Source organism: Mauremys reevesii, linkage group 3 (assembly GCF_016161935.1).
Source record: "Mauremys reevesii isolate NIE-2019 linkage group 3, ASM1616193v1, whole genome shotgun sequence".
Lineage (NCBI taxonomy): Eukaryota > Metazoa > Chordata > Testudines > Geoemydidae > Mauremys > Mauremys reevesii.
In genome coordinates, this window is record NC_052625.1 from 132,431,859 (window position 1) to 132,447,614 (window position 15,756).

The 15,756-nt window shown below is 40.9% G+C and overlaps 1 long non-coding RNA gene across 1 annotated transcript; it reads left to right on the forward strand.

Moving 5' to 3' along the window:
• The first annotated feature begins 10,811 nt into the window (after positions 1-10,811).
• Positions 10,812-14,915, forward strand: LOC120400113. Its single transcript, XR_005595543.1, has 2 exons — positions 10,812-10,946; positions 14,846-14,915. It is a non-coding gene; the product is annotated as an uncharacterized LOC120400113 (long non-coding RNA).
• Positions 14,916-15,756: the final 841 nt, after the last annotated feature.

Genomic DNA, 15,756 nt, shown 5'->3' on the forward strand with positions numbered 1-15,756 from the left:
TGTTAACGTCTCTCTATAACTCAGGGATCGGCAACCTTTGGCCCGCGGCCCGCCAGGTTTGTTTACCTGCCGCATCAGCAGGTTCGGCTGATCGCGGCTCCCACTGGCTGCAGTTCGCCATCCCAGGCCAATGGGGGCAGTGGGAAGCGGTGGCCAGCACATCTCTCGGCCCATGCCACTTCCCGTAGCCCCCATTGGCCTGGAACAGCAAACCGTGGCCAGTGGGAGCTGTGATCAGCCAAACCTGTGGATGCGGTAGGTAAACAAACCGGTCCGGCCCACCGGGGGCTTACCCTGGTGAGCCACATGCCAAAGGTTGCCGATCCCTGCTATAACTAATCTTTCCACTATCAAATATCCTGCATTATATTTTCTTGTGATTAATGAGAAAATCCAAGTTTCTCAAAGATAGGAGACTTATTATTACTATCAAGACAAATTTTATGCAGCTTTAGAGAGTCATTCCCGAGTCTGTGTGTACTTATGTGCCATTGCTATCCTAAAATCAGATCCTGTGAACTGTGAGTATTGACACAGAGGTCAAAAGGGACCGTTCTGTGATCATCTAGTCTGACCTCCTGCATATTGCAGGCCACAGAACTTTACCCACTCCTGAAACTTCCCCCTAACCTCTGGCTGAGTTACCAAAGTCATCAAATCATGGTGTAAAGACTTCAACTTACAGAAAATTCACCATTTATGCTAGTTTAAACTTGCAAGTGACCTGTGCCCCATGCTACTGGGGAAGGCAACCCCCTACCCACCAGGTTCTCTGCCTATCTGATTCTGGGGGAAATTCCTTGCTGACCCCAAATATGGTGATCAGTTAGACCCTAAGCAGGTGGGCAAGACCCACCAGGCACATACCTGGGAAAGAATTATCTGTAGTAACTCAGAGCCCTCCCTATCTAGTGTCCCATCTCCAGCAGTTGGCAGTAGCCAATGGGCCACATGCCATTGTAGGCAATCTCACCATAGCATCCCCTCCATAAACATATCAAGGTCAGTCTTGAAGCCAGTAAGGATTTTTGCACCTACTGTTCCCCTTGGAAGGCTGTTCCAGAGTTTCATTCCTCTGATAGTTAGAAACCTTGGTCTAATGTCCTAATGGCCTAAACTTGTTGATGGCCAGTTTACACATATTTGTTCTTATGTCCACATTGGCACTTAACTTAAAAAACTCCTCTTCTTCCTTGGAATTTATCCCTGTGGTGTATTTATAGAAAGCAATCATATCTTCCCCTCAGCCTTCTTTTGGTTAAGCTAAACAAGTCAAGCTCTGAGTGTCCTCTCATAAGGTAGCTTTTCCGTTCCTGAGCTCATTTTAGTAACCCCTCTCTGCACCAGTTTCAGATTGAATTCTTCTTTCTTAAAATGGGAGACTAGAATTGCACAGAGTATTCCAGATGAGGTCTCACTAGTGCCTTGTACAATGGTACTAACAGTTCACTATCTCTACTGTAAATACCTCACCTGATGTATCCTAGGACTCAGTTAGCCTTTTTCCAGGCTACATCACATTGGCACCTCATAGTCATCCCTGTGATCAATCAATATACCCACATCTTTCTCCTCCTCTGTTGCTTTCAGCTGATACATCCCCAGATTATAGCAAAAATTCTTAGTTCCTAAGTGCATGACTTTGCACTATTAAATTCCATCCTATTTCTATTACTCCAGTTTTCAAGGTCGTGCAAAGTAATCTGCTGTTTGTTTGTTTTTGGTAAGAGGCTCTAGTTATTTTGACATGCCAAGCCCATTAGTGCTCATGATCATGCTCAGCTTCTAAAGGTCCAGTACAGTGTCAGAGTGGATAAAGGCACACAGTTCAGCTTAGTGAGTTACAGGTGATGGTCCAAATGGATAAATTATTTGCAGAAAGGGTTGATTCAGGAGAGAATACAAGCCCGTTGACCTGACTTCAAGTAGGCTGGTAAATTAGGAGTACTACCAGCAAAAGGAAAACAGAAAGCCCCCATCTCACTTGCCTGGCTTGTCTGGAAACGGAGCTGGATATAGAGGCAGCTATTTCTACTCACTGCTACTAAACTGGCAGAGTTGTAGGCTAGTAGGAATGGGGAATCCAAGTTTATTTTGCACGAACTACAAGCCTGGCCATCTTCAATTTCATACTCAGAGTGATATCCTTCGGATGAGTATTTTGCACTTGGCAGTCAGCTGTCTCCTCAGTCATGGTCAGACTCAGTCCTGGTCTAAACTTTAAACTTATACCAGCATAGCTAGTTTGGTTAGTGTTTTTGTGGGTTTTTTTGGTTTTGTTTACTGACTTTGCTATGCCAGTATAAACCCTAGTGAATACACAATTATACTGTCATAGAAGTGTTTTGCTGCCATAGGTTGGGGAAAAGGTGTAAACTATTCTGGCAGAAGCACTTTTATGCCAGCATATGCTACATCTACACTTGGAGGGTTTACTGGTATAACTATACTGGTATTGTTATGCCAACAAAAATTTTTCTAGTATAGACAAGGCCTCAACTTATTATTAAGGAAAATCAATAAATCATGGTATGGTATTGCCACCCTTACTTCTGCACTGCACTTCTGCAGCCCGCAGAGCTGAGCCCTCAATTAGCAGCTGCCACTGTCCAGCTGCCCAGCTCTGAAGGCAGCAGCACAGAAGTAAGGGTGGCATGATATGGTATTGCCACCCTTACTTCTGTGCTGCTGCTGGCAGGGCGCTGCCTTTAGAGCTGGCTGCCCAGCTAACAGCAGCCGCTCTCCGGCCACCCAGATCTGAAGGCAGTAAAGAAATAAGGGCGACAATACCATAATCTCACTAAAATAACATTGTGACACCCGCATCTCACCTTTGGGTCAGTACCCCCAATTTGAGAAACGCTAGCCTCCCCTGAGAAATCTGGATAACATAGGGTAAAAGCACACAAGACCAGATTTCATGGTCCTTGACACGTTTTTCATGGCTGTGAATTTGGTAGGGCCCTATTTATAGAACAGCACACCTTGCAGGAGGATACCAGGTTATCAGAATTCCAGGAGGTATTGGTTAGGCTATTGGAGGGGTAATCTTAATCAGTGCTATTAACGGGTGATCAAGGGAAGATTCAAATAGGACCTTGGAGTTTAGGGATCAGGAAATGTATTGTTTAATAGACCTGTTGCTTGGTTAAACCACATTCCTTGCAGTGCCAGTGGGGTAATCTTTACATGTATATCGTATGTGTGTATGCACACATGTAAAATGGCAATATTCTTATTCTAAAAATCTATGTTGTGGAAAATAACTATATATAAAATGTTCTGCTTTTTGCAAACTAGGATCTTTCTCTGGTTGCAAGTATTTCTTTTTCACACAGCTCTAGTAGCTCTATTAACATGTGCTCAGCATTATGCAAAAGTTTCAGAACCACAGCCATAGGCCTAATCTTGCTCTCATTGAAATGATAAAACTCCAATGGCAAAAGAATAAAATCCCACATTAGTGCTATTATTTAACCTTTGATAGATGACTATTCATTTGCATGGTGCATTAGAAAGGGAGAAAAGATATTAAGTGCATTGAGCAACACCATTTTACACCACCTGAAGGTTTGGCTCAGTCATGTCCCATGGCACTACCATATTTTCTCAGTGAAGATGGTATTAACATTTTCCAAAGACCAGATTCTGCTATCATCATACTCGGTAGTACTTTACTAAATGAAATTAATGTATGTGTATAAAGTAGTACTCAATTGAGAAAAGGTGGTAGAATTTGACCCTAACGTAAGAGATCTTTGAAGTCATCACCCCAATAGTCTAATCTTTCTTTCAGTCTGGAATAAGAGACTGAACTTCTTTTGTTCTCTTTTGGTGTTTTTAGATCTGAGCTGAGTCCAGGACTGTCAAAAAATATACACATTGTCAATTGCTTCATTGAGATCAATATTGAGAACAAGCAATGCCAGTTTCCTTCTCTTCAAATGATTAAGGCAATCTCATGTCACAGAAACTGAAGCCAAGCTGTTGTTGTTTGCAAAAAAAAAAAGTATGTCTAATGAAATCAAACTCAATCATTTTTGAATATTAAAGCACACACTAAGATGATGTGGGGAAAAAGGAAAAAAGTATACTCAAAGTAAACAGAAATGAGTATTGCACAACTGGTTCCATGTCAAAACTTTTTGAAAAGAATACATTTTCTCCAGGAGAGAATTGTCCACTTAATATTTTAAAGACTCAGTAAAGTGATGGGTCACTGCTTTTACCAGGCATTCTGCCAATTTCTTAATGCATGCATTCAGTCAGTCTTGCTAATCAACTCTTCAGCCCCCTCAGTGGTTCATCACTAACTTAGCCATCTGTTACTGCGGACTGAAAAATCCCAGAGTGGCTAATCTTCCAATCTAATCACTATTTAGAAAAAAAATGGTTTTATTCCTAGCTCAATTTTAGCTGTATCTCAACTTTTGCCAGTGCTCTGTGGGCTTTGGCCTGCATTCTGTTGTAAAAAAAAGTTAATCAAATCAGCACTGATTGAATATTACAAGACCTAATATTTTGACCTCCATAATAAAATCACAAGGTATATAGTTCATGCTTTTTATTAGAGATGTTCTTTCCTCAGTAGTTGTATATGTACTGATTCCAGCAAACTCAGCATTCTGGAAAGCTTTTTCTGAAAAAATAATAGCATCTATCTAAAACATTTATGAATAAATATAACTAATTATGCCTTACATTAGATTTGAATAATTTATGCAACACTTGTTCCTGCTGCTTCTTTTAAGAGAATTTTCCATGTTTGTTAAAGGTAATAGGATGAGATTTGCAAAAAGGATTTTTAAATGGAAGTTTGGTGCCTAATTTCCTTAGGCATTTTATTAAATCCCAGCCCAGATTTTTTTACTTGGAGACTAAAGTTGTTTATTCAGAAGAAATACAGGATGTCCAATGTCAAAGAAGCTTCCCCGTGTAACTGTATCTTGCAAACCTGTCTCCAAGTCTGTTCAGTCCTGGCCTCTTTGGTGAGACTACAAATAAGGGTGCCAATTAGTGTCAATTCTGATGAAGGTTTTGTGTTGTGGTCAGCAGTCCAGCAGGAAATGGACTGAGATCATCAATTCAATTTATGCAGTCTACAGAATAGCCATCAGACACATGTGGATAACTTTTGGTTACATAACTTATTACCAGCCTGGGATGGATTTCCATTGGCAATTTAGAAGTGGAATATTCAGTATACTGAGGCCCAGATCCACAAAGGGACTTAGGCAATGCAATGATGAGCTTTGCAGTGCCTAACATTTAGGCACCTAGAAAATCATGGGGACAACAGTGGAATCCACAAAGCCTCAACTAGGCACCTAAGCTTCCTATACAAGGAATAGACTACTGAGAATGTGATCCACAAAGCAAACACACTAGCAGGGAAGCCACCCAAACTAGCCAATGGGAGATGCTGACCAGAGGGGTGTGTACTCCCCTCCCCTCCAGGCTGCAGGGAAGTGCCTATCTCAGCTTAGTGAAGGAAGACAGGTGTTCAGTCACATTTGGGACCTGATCTGGTAGGCATGCTCTAAGATGATCTAATTTTAAAAAAACAGGCTGGTATTTAGGATACTTACCAGACAGATGGCTGATCCCTGTTCAACTTGAACCAGGAATCTCCCCCCACTATAAATACCCTACCCGCTAAGCTAAGGTTATAGTGGAGAGCCATCTTCTCAGCCCACCCCCCTGCCCACTCTTTTGTGTAAACTCACCGTAAGGGCAGAATCCACTAGGCAGTTCTGAGCATGCCCACAAGATCACAATTTAGGTGACCAGATGCCTATCTTTCCCAGTTTGTGAATCATTCTGGGGTTCAGGTAAGATACAGGTCCTTCGAGTAAGGCTACTGTGCACATGCCCAGTGTCAAAAACTTAGTTGCCGAGTTTAGGTACCTACAAGATTAAAAGACAACTAATCAGGAATTTTGTGGATTGCAGTGGCATCTAAAAATGGGTCTTAGGTGGCTAAAAACAGGACTTATGTGCCTAAATACCTTTGTGGCTGGTACCCTGCCTTAGTACTGCAAAAACAATGCTCCACACATTCATTCATGTTCTAAATAGCTGATTGGTTTGACCATGTTCATACCTCTTATTTATTAATTATGAAAATGTCTTTCAAAATCTTTCTATTTGCATGATTGTCCGTTCTTCAGAAAAAAACAACCTATGTTTGTCAACATCAGTAGTCCTGCATAAACGGGAGTAGTTGTTATTAATCATGTATTACTTAATTATCCTGTTTGAAAAGTTTCAGTTGTTCAGTCGGGGGACAGAAACAATACCCACACAGGAACCTCTATGCCTTCACAGGTTTGTGGGTTAGGGATGTGGTTTTGTGAGAACCACTACAAAAATGTTGATTCCTGGAAACTTTGGAGGTAGAGTCTGCTAATGCAATTATTTTTTGCACTTAACTTACCATGACAGTATAGGCCTGATGGTGGGTCACACTTTATGCTCACACAGGGGGGCATATGTTGGGTGGAAAGTAATGCAAGGAGATGGGAAAAAGCTTCTTCAGAACCACTGCTCCCTCTTCAAAGCAAGTTGGTAGGTAGAAATGGGAAGAGGGTAGAGCCTTGGATCTAAACCCAATGAACTGGGCAATGCAGCTGTGAGATATGTTATTCCAGATATAGAGCCAGTGCAGGGTATGTTCTAACCCACATCACCCAGCAGCAAGAAATTGGGAAGCAGATTGTGACTTGCTGAGCTGTCACTGAGGTAGTCTAACAATGCACTCCCTCATACCGGGGAGCTTGTGTCAAAGTCACAATTTAGCCCATAATTGTCGGAATAATTATTACATCAGTCCTATCATGGTAGAGGAACATATGTATTTCTTGAGGTAATTGACTGGATGCTGAGTGACTGGGATTTCTGGTGCTAGTTAAATAAAACACTCTTCTACTTAAAAAAAATAGACGATGGGGGGAAAAAAGAAAGACCTTAAATAAATTGATGGGTGCTGTCACTTGAGCCTACTAAAAGATTTGAGCACATTTAGCTAATGTCAGTTTTAGATGTGATCTTTCTGCTCAATGTACAGCACTGAAAAGGCCCCATAATGCTCTAACACTGAAAGGACTTTAAATTAAGCCAGAAAGAGAAATGTCTCACGATAACAGCAAGCATGCAGACCCGATATATAAACACTGTGAAAGCTGTGACTCCCACTATGTTGAAACTGAGTATCATTGTTCTTCTTTAAGTTTCTAGAAACTGAAAAAAATGAGATCAAGATGCATGTGCCCATACATTTTCATGGGATTATAGGAGCTACATATCAGACTCCAGGAAGAATAGAACCCTTTGTCTTGTAAGGGGCTTGTGTTTAGGGTGACCAGAAGTCCTGATTTTATAGGGACAGTCACGATTTTTGGGCCTTTTTCTTATACAGGCTCCTGTTACCCCCCCCCCACACCCCGGTCCTGATTTTTCAAATCACATGCATCTCCAATTTGCACATGCATCTCCAATTTTAATGTGCAAATCAGCTTGAATGGGTTAATATAAACAGTATGAGTGAACTTCTGGACTCATTGAAATCAATGGTAAAACTCCCATTGGTTCTGATGAGGCAGAATTTTGACCTGTTAATGAAGTTCTCGATCAAAACATTTTAGTTCATTGTGAAACAATTTTTGTTTTGATTGTACTTTAATGGACATGGTTCACTAACAGAGAGCAATGTTAGTACAGTACTAGCATTATAGACAAGGTAAAGCAGTGAGCTTATCACTCGTTACTGTGTCTGCTACTTAACAGCACTGGGTGATCTCAGCCCCAGTTCTCAGAGTGAAAATGTTTTTTCAATAAAAAGGAAAATTTTGCCCCAAAAATCAGTTTTGGGAGAAAGTTTTCAGGTTTTAGTTAGAACCCACAAGAACATGGGATGGAGGGATAGCTCAGTGGTTTGAGTATTGGCCTGCTAAACCCACAGCTGTAAGTTCACTCCCTGACAGAGCCACTTAGGGATCTGTGGCAAAATCAGTACTTAGTCCTGCTACTGAAGGCAGGGGGCTGGACATGATGACCTTTCCAGTTCTATGAGATAGGTATATCTGCATATATAGATGAAATTTCCTCAAAATATTCATTTTAATCAATGATACATTTTTTTCTGGAGATGTTTCATTGCCAATGTACACTTTTTTGAAAAAGGCTTATTCAATCCAGGTTTAGGGCTCAAAGACAGAGGCTCTCTTGCTACACACAGACTTGTAGACTTTAAACACCTCTTCTAAAAAAAAAATAAAAAAAATTGCTCTTTCAATTAAAACTAGAGCTGGCTGAAAGCTGACAATTCCATTTTGTGCCAATTCCAATCTTTGGCATCTTTCAAGGTTTCAGAATTCTTCATTCCCTATTTTACAGATGGGAAGACTAAGGCCCGGTCTACACTACAGCTGCCAGTTGATCTTATGCTACTCAATTTGAGTTACATTTGTAGCATAACTCAAGTCAATGTAGCTTAGGCCTGGTCTACACTAAGGCTGTGGCTACACTTGCATTTCAAAGCGCTGCCGTGGCAGCGCTTTGAAGCGCTAAGTGTAGTCAAAGCGCCAGCACTGGGAGAAAACTCTCCCAGCGCTGTCAGTACTCCACCTCCCTGTGGGGAATAACGGACAGCGCTGGGAGCGCGGCTCCCAGCGCTGGGGCTTTGACTACACTGGCGCTTTGCAGCGCCGCAATTTGCAGCGCTGCAGAGGGTGTGTTTTCACACCCTGCTGCAACGCTGCAAATTTGTAAGTGTAGCCAAGCCCCTAAGGCGGGGGGTCGAACTAGGGTACGCAAGTTCAGCTACTCGAAGTACCCTAGTTCGACTGACTTACCCGTCCAGACGCGGCGGGGTCGAACTCCGTGGCTCCAAGGTCGACTCCGCCACCGCCGTTCACGGTGGTGGAGTTCCGGAGTCGACCGGAGCGCGCAGGGAGTTCGAACTATCGCGTCTTGATTAGATGCGATAGTTCGAACTCCGAGAAGTCGAACTCACTGCGTCGACCTGGACGGTGAGTATAGACCTACCCTTAGATATACTTACCGCGGGGTCCACACTATGCTATGTTGTGACGGGAGACGCTCTCCCGCTGACATTGCTTCTGCCTCTCGTTGAAGTGGAGTACAGAAATTGACAGGAGAGTGCTTTCCTATCGATTATCTTCACTAAACCCACTGAATCAATGCCGCTGCATCAAGTATAGCAATGCCAATTTAGCTCCATAGTGAAGACAAACCCTAAAATACAGAATGGTTAACTTGTCCAAAGCCATAAACCAAAGATATATCAGGGATTGGATTCAAACCCTCATCACCTGATTTCTAGTGTTGCAGATGTTTCTTCTACAAAGCATTAGAGTCAAGTGGGTGAATGCCTTGGTTCATCAGTGCTTATAGTCTACACATTATTTGGAGAAACCTTAAGTGTCGAGTATTAAAGCCAAATAATTAATTATGGGAAAACACTGGACAGAAAGGGAGGTATTTCAATAACTATTGAAGAAACATACTTTTAATTTAAAATCTATAGTAGCATATTTGATTTTTTTCTGGTTTATATAGTGTGCCTTCCAAAAAGCTTAAAAGCAACAAAGAATCCTGTGGCACCTTATAGACTAACAGACGTTCTGCAGCATGAGCTTTCGTGGGTGAATACCCACTTCTTCAGATGCAAGTGTCCATTCACCCACGAAAGCTCATGCTGCAGAACGTCTGTTCTGTCTGTCTGTCTGTCTGTTAGTTCTGTCCGTCTGTCTGTTAGTCTATAAGGTGCCACAGGATTCTTTGTTGCTTTTACAGATCCAGACTAACACGGCTACCTCTCTGATACAAAAAGCTTAAGTACATGTAATGAAAGCACTTTATACAAAATGAACCCAAGCTAACATAATGTCTTGTAAACCACTCCCCAACACCTAAGACCCTTCCAATTCACCCCTGCTGCTTGTTAAAAGCTCAGTAAATAGGCTCTACAGCGTGAACTGAAGGTCAACAAATTTGAGTTCTTTTAAAACGGAATTGGCTGAGTTGGCTTCCCACTGAGAAAAGCCTGCCACTAGGCCAAACCTGCAAATCTGGGGCCTTTCAGATCAAATGCCTTACCTGACGCTGAATGCCATGGTATAGCACAAAACAAAAGGAAGCCTTTTAGACACACAGCACAAAAATGCAGCCTAATAACATTACCTTTACTAAAATGTAATATATAATATGATGGCTTCTAAAAGCAAGTGCAGTAAGGAGAAGTGTGTGCCTTTGTGTTGTGAGAAAAATATTTTCTTCTATCGAAAATTTGCCTTGGTTTATGAGACTGGTGTAATACAAACTATTCACACAACATTATCACACTGATAGCTCTTAGCAGAAATTCTCCAGGATTTTATTAATTAAAAGTTCTTTATAATACAAGAATATTTCATTTGCAATTCTTCAAAATACTAAGATTCTTCAGGACACTTCTGTAGGCAAACATCACATAAGCACTATTATCTTCAGCTCTGGGATAGTGACAGAAGTCACAATCCTGCAAAGCATGATCACAAAATGGTTTCAATTAGGGCTGTCAAGGGATTAAAAAAATTGATTGTGATTAATTGCATGTGTAGCAGGGTGAACACCTGCTCCAGCCCGGAAGGGGTTGGAAAAGCCCTGCAGAGGGCTGGGGCTGGGCAAGGGAGTAAAACCCCAGCTGATTGGGGGAAGTGGCTGCAGCTGGGGCATGCCCCAAACTAAGCAACTGGGCCTTATAAGAAGGCCAGGGAAAGCAGAGGGAGGAGTCTCACTCTGACTTGAGAGGGAGACAGGCCTGGTTGCTGGGGAACTCACCCTGGGGGCCTAAAGGGAGGCCGGCCTGAGGAAATGCCGTAGGAGTTGGGAAGCCCTAGGCCAGCAATTCTCCAGGCTGCAGGGCCTAGTTCTAGGCTTCCTAGGTATTGGGCTTGCAGAGGGGCAGCTGGAGGGTGGGTAGAGGCAGCCAGTCCAAACCCCATGTTGCCTGTGATGATTGGCTGATAGACTGCAGTCCACCCCAGGCCGTGGGGGCTAAACAGAGACTGCCAGTAGCCACGGCTGTGGGGATAGGGGGTAGAGGTTCCCCTGGGGTGGGGAAACCCAGTAAGACTGTGGCGTACTGCAGGAGGCAGAACCCTGAGATAAGGGCACTGGGGTCCTGAGGGGGCCACAGGGGCCAATGGCAAGCATATCACCATCCTGCAGAGGGCGCTCCTGGGTCGAAGAGCTAATTCCTGAGGATGACCAGCAGGAGGCACCACAGGGTTGAGTCTACACTGTGATTAAAAAATTAATTGTGATTAATTGCACTATTAAACTATAATAGAATACTATTTATTTAAATATTTTGGATGTTTTCTATATTTTCAAATATATTTATTTCAATTATAACAGAATACAAAGTGCTCACTTTATTTTTTATTACAAATTTTTGCACTGTAAAAACCAAAAATTCTATTTTTGAATTCACCTAATACAAATACTGTAGTGCACTCTCTCTATCATGGAAGTTGAACTTGCAAATGTAGAATTATGTACATAAAAAACTGCATTAACAATAAAACAATGTTAAAAACTTTAGAGCCTACAAGTCCACTCAGTCCTATTTCTTGTTTTGTCAATCACTCAGACAAACAAATTTGTTTACATTTGCAGGAGATAATGCTACCTGCATCTTGTTTACAATGTCACCTAAAAGTGAGATCAGGTATTCACATAGCACTGTTGTAGCCAGCGTCACAAGATATTTACATGCCAGATGCACTCAAGATTCATATGTCCCTTCATGTTTCAACCACCATTTCAGAGGACATGCGTCCATGCTGATAAAGGGTTCTGCTCGATAACAATCCAAAGCAGTGTGGTCCGACACGTGTACATTTTCATCATCTGAGTCAAATACCACCAGAAGAAGGTTGATTTCGTTTTTCAGTGGGTCAGTTCTGTAGTTTCTGCATCAGAGTGTTGTTCTTTTAAGACTTCTGAAAGCTTCTCTCTCAGATTTTGGAAGGCACTTCTGATTCTTTAACCTTGGGTTAAGTGCTGTAGCTATCTTTAGAAATCTCACATTGGTACCTTCTTTGTGTTTTGTCAAATCTGCAGCGAAAGTGTTCTTAAAATGTACATGTGCAGAGTCATCCTCCAAAACAGGCCAGGAGACATACAATTCTCCCCCCAAGGACTTCAGTCAAAAATGTAATTGGTGCATTGTTTTTAATGAGCATCATCAGCATGGAAGCATGTCCTCTGTAATGGTGGTCAAAGCATGAAGGGGCATATGAATGTTTAGCATATCTGGCATGTAAATACCTTGTAATGCTGGCTACAAAAGTCCCATGTGAACCACCCGTTTCTCACTTTCTGATGACTTGTAAATAAGAAGTGGACAGCATTATCTCTCGTAAATATAAACAAACTGGTTTGTCTTAGTGAATGGCTCATCAAGAAGTAGGACTGAGTGGAATGTAGGCTCTGAAGTTTTGCATTGTTTTGTTTTTGAGTGCAGTTACAAATGTAGATTTTTTTTTTGTTATGTAAGTGGCACTTTCATGATAAAGAGATTGCACTACAGTACTTGTATGAGGTGAATTGAAAAACTGTTTACAAATATTTACACTGTAAAATGATAAAATAATCAAATATAATAATATAAAGTGAGCCATGTAAACTTTGTTTTCTGTGTTGTAATTGAAATATATTTTAAAATATAGAAAAAAATCAAAAAATAATAAATAGAATAAATTGTTATTCTATTATTTAACAATGTGATTTAAACTGCGATTAATTGTGATTATTTTTTTTAAGTTAATTGCACAAGTTAACTGCAATTAATCGACAGCCCTGGTTTGAATGTTTCTTGGTATTGAAAACTGGTATGATCCCAATGATTTCACTGTGATGGAGCTGAACTGAAAGTAATTGTTTGGCTTAGGTGTTGGGAAGGGTGGGGAAAATGTATCCAAAAAGTTTGTTTATCGAAGTAATTAATCTGAAGAATTGAGAATTGTCAATCTCATAGCTTTAACGGAAGCCTGAAGAATAACAGTAACTGTATTGAGCCTTAGATTCACTCTTGTTTGACTCCCATCATTGCATAATGATTTTTCATACATTATGCCATCTTAAAATGCAGCATTTAAACCGTTTTCAATAGCCTCATCATCTTTTCAATGTCTCTATTTGCATTGCGACCACTTTGCATCCATTTAATTTAAAATGTTTCCTACTGATGCATCCTCCCAATGTGAAAGCATTAGTAGATAATACCTATAGCCTATTAGTATTTCAAGAGTACTTATATATAACTTCACATTTGTCACTTTAATTGTGCCAAAGTAGTCAATTTGTTTCTCTTTCTTAAAGTTTTTTTCTGCTTAGCTAAAACATATTTTTTCCAAACCAAATGCAAGAATTTACTGTAAAACTCACAATAATCCTAAGACATTTTCTAGTGCAAAATTCTCACTTATAAAAGTAGAGATTTTTTTTTCTTTTGAGCAAAGGCAGAAATCAACCACTACTTTGTGTGTCAGCATTTAAAGTTCTCTTGTTAACACAATAATTTAAAAGTAACTAAATATTGTAAAATAAATGAGAAACTACACTGCTTTGACAAATATCTGTATGGAATGTGTTATGGTGAACTCATGATTGTTGAAGTCAATAAGAGTTTTGCTGTTGACTTCAATGAAACCAGGATTTCACCTACACAGTGATGGTCTGCCATTTAATCAAGGTCTTAGGAAGGAGAATAAAACCAAATTATTCTGCAGATCTCTATAATAAGGCCCTGATCCAGCAAACAAACCTGCATATGCTTAACTTTAAGGACATACATAGTTGCATAAGTGTTTGCAGGAACAAGATCTTTATACACCAAAGCTGCATGGAATTCTACTGTAAACTGGGAAACTAATGTTGATTAGTTACAAAATCATTCTATAACATTCAATTTTATTGAAACAATTACAAAAAGGCACCTACACATCAAAATTATAACTAATGGGTAGAGATGGTTGATTTTTTTTTGTCAAGGTGTTTTCAGTGAAAAATAGCTTTTTTTTTTGTAATTTCTTCATTCATTTTGTCAAAATGAAACAAAACAAACATTTTGTGTTTTCACTCCATTTATAAGGATTTGGAGGATGGGGGGGAAGGAGGAATCACTCTTTTTTCCCTTTTTTTCCATTAGGAAAATAAGGTAAGAACTCCACTGAATAAACATTTTTCATTTCAAATGGAATCAAAGTGATATTTTTCATTTTGATGAAAAATCAAACATTTTCATATAATTTTTGGGGGGAAAAGAGAAGGTTTTGTTTCATTCAAAAACTTTCCTGGAAATTGTAAAATGGTAAGCAATCAGCCCTACTAATGTGTATTATTCCCATTTAAGAGGTAAAATGCATGACATTTTTTGATATTTCCATAGTGGACAAACTGTCCCATCCCCCACCCTTCCCCTCCTCAACCAGCCCAAACACAACTTTTCTTCATAGCATTGGCTGTGACTTCAACCAAAGCTTTGCTTCACAAGCTAATGCCTGGTTGAGACAACTGGAGCATATCTTGAAATGTTCACATGCTAGTGGGATGAGGAGAGTAGTGAATTCAAGTTTGCACCTACTAGCTTCTGAAATATTTTTCAGTCATGTAAAGTTGGGGATGTGTTCTAGCCAGGGAAAAACAGCTCCAGATGGGCTTAAGAGCTCCACTCTATGACTGCTTCCTCCTGCAAGTCTCCTCCTAGCCCCCCCAAATACTGCTTCCCTTCTTGCTTTGCTAACTCTGCTCCCCCTTTTTCTCATTTGTCTTGTAGGGTACTAAGAAGCATGGAAGCTCATGCATGGTCCTGTCATCTCGGCTCAAATAATAAAGCTCAATGCATGACACCATCTCACTTCTGATTGAATATCCTGATGGGCTGGCAATGGTTATTGACATCAATGTTGTTCTCAGTCTGGAAGTATTTCTCTCTTGCTGTCTTTGAGTCTATCTAGTGTTAGAGGGATTTCCCTTCACCCTCCCACTTCCCTGGTTCTTGTCAGTGCAGACAGCAAGCAGCAAAAGACCAGAAGTTCAAAGTGTAGACAACGCAATGTTTATTGGGGTTAGTTCCAAGAAAACACATTCATAGCTCTACATGCCGGCAGAACTGTTTCCCAGTGTTCCGTTCCCAGCTCTGACGCCTCAGAGCATTTACCCCATATCCCCCCTCCCAGCTCTGACACCACAGAGCCTTGCCTATATCTCCGTTCCCCATTCTCATTTCCCATTCCCATTCCCCATATTCCCACCTCCTCCTTCTTAGCAGGTAAAAATATACCTGTACTACATGCCCACAGTCCCACCCCTTACAACTTAGCAGCATGTTCCATTTTGGGTCTGGGGTCTTCATCCCACCCCTTTTGTACCCCATGGGAAGGGTAAGGAGTGAGGTTGTGCTCTGTTCAGCATTTCTTTGGTCTTTTTGTGTTTTATGCCTCCCCTGAAAACCCCTTTGCCCCTCCCAACTTGCTTGATTTTGCCGTGAGATAGGGGCTGAGGCAATCTTAAAGTGTGCTCTCCAGTAACACTAACTGCTCTTATCTGGTCCCATTGTACTAACAAATCCAGCTGACTAGGCAGAAGCAACATTACAGTATCTTTGTCCTTTGTTTACACATGTTAGTATAAGAGTATCAAAAAGTCAAACCCAAAATTCTATCCCAGACTAACAAACAAACCTAT